Genomic DNA, 1,500 nt, shown 5'->3' with positions numbered 1-1,500 from the left:
CTATACTTTCAGGGATCATTTCTATAGTTTCTGATTTGAGAAATGTGTTTCTAAAGTGTCTGGTCTTGCTAACCACGATGATGAGTTGTGATATTCCCTTCTGAACATGAAGCTGACAGAGAATAATGATTCAGGTCATATGTTCTCTGTCATTGATAATTGTTCTTTGCTTCTCTGTGGAGCATTGATGAAGGGAATATGATCAGAGTGGTAGCAACACAAATATGCAGTACAACTTTTCAAAAAGTTGTTTAAAATTAGCCCAAGTTGAACTAGGACACTAACTACTTCATTGATTAGTGGTTTGACAAAGATATAAACAATTATTTTGTCTGTTAATAATGTAATACTTAAGCTGATAAGTGGCTTAGAGTGGCATGATGCTGCCTGTATAGGTAGACAATAATCAGGCTGAAACAGAATTATTACAGTAGGACAGTGTCTGAAAATCACATTGAAGTGTAGGCTACAATTTAGTGTTCTTAAAAATAAAGTTTTGTCATGATTCAAACAAATTGTTTATATGATCACATTACGAGCACTTGATCTTTAGTAATGATGAAAAAACAAACCAATTAAATGAAATGGAAAAACAATTTTACATTATTATGAATGTTTATTGGGACATGAACACATCTTTTCTTTTTCCAATCAGTGAGAGGAAACAGTCATTTCTCCTGCCAGTATTTGAACCATCAACTTTTCTTACTTTGATACTTACTATTCTTGTTTTTTCTTTGTTATCAGTCAGTACTGCTTTTCTCTTCTGTCTGTGTGCTGTCAGTGTCATGCAAGGACTGGCTGCTGTGATACAACAACTAGAGGAGCCTATTAATGACAGAGAGGAACCCTCAGTGATAGTAAGTTTGCAGTGAATGAGATGCAGTTTTCAGCCTCAGTCAAACTGAGACTATACTTTCAGGGATCATTTCTATAGTTTCTGACTTGAGAAATGTGTTTCTAAAGCGTGTGGTCTCGCTAACCATGATGATGAGTTGTGATATTCCCTTCTGAGCATGAAGCTGACAGAGAATAATGATTCAGGTCATATGTTCTCTGTCATTGATGATTGTTCTTTGCTTCTCTGTGGAGCATTGATGAAGGGAATATGATCAGAGTGGTAGCAACATAAATGTCAAATCTTAAACAATTATCTGAATAGAACTGCTTCTTTTTAGTGTCAAATTCAATGTGATCTGGCAGTTTTGATTGAGTTTTCAAATATTTGTTTAAAGTTAACCAAAGTTTAGTTGGGATAGTAAATACTTAATCAATTAGTGGATTGACAAAGACCTTTTTACAATTTTAATTGAATCATTGGTTAATTGTTTAATACTTGAGTTGATCAGTGGCCAAACATTGCATAATGCTGCCTTCATTGTATAACATAATCAGGCTGAAACATAATTCTTGCAGTCAGACAGTGTCTGAAAATCACATTGAAGTGTAGGCTACATTTTAGTCCTCACAAAAACATTCTCATGAGTCAAGCATTTTGTT

The 1,500-nt window shown here is 34.3% G+C and overlaps 1 long non-coding RNA gene and 2 other non-coding genes across 4 annotated transcripts in view; all 3 read left to right on the top strand.

Moving 5' to 3' along the window:
• On the top strand, window positions 1–212 carry LOC126391080 (small nucleolar RNA U3). The gene has a single exon (XR_007570027.1). It is a non-coding gene; the product is annotated as a small nucleolar RNA U3 (small nucleolar RNA).
• LOC126389617 (uncharacterized) overlaps window positions 1–1,500 on the top strand; it is a 26,824-nt gene that overhangs the window by 11,048 nt on the left and 14,276 nt on the right. For both annotated transcript variants that reach the window (XR_007569880.1, XR_007569879.1), the window contains exon 2: window positions 785–860. This is a non-coding gene — a long non-coding RNA (uncharacterized LOC126389617). The remainder of the gene's footprint in view (window positions 1–784; window positions 861–1,500) is intronic.
• On the top strand, window positions 907–1,122 carry LOC126391071 (small nucleolar RNA U3). Its single transcript, XR_007570018.1, has one exon. It is a non-coding gene; the product is annotated as a small nucleolar RNA U3 (small nucleolar RNA).

This window comes from Epinephelus moara, chromosome 5 (genome assembly GCF_006386435.1).
Source record: "Epinephelus moara isolate mb chromosome 5, YSFRI_EMoa_1.0, whole genome shotgun sequence".
NCBI classification, from domain to species: domain Eukaryota; kingdom Metazoa; phylum Chordata; class Actinopteri; order Perciformes; family Serranidae; genus Epinephelus; species Epinephelus moara.
The sequence above is the reverse complement of the archived record's forward strand: the minus strand, read 5'-3'. Positions and strand labels throughout refer to the sequence as shown.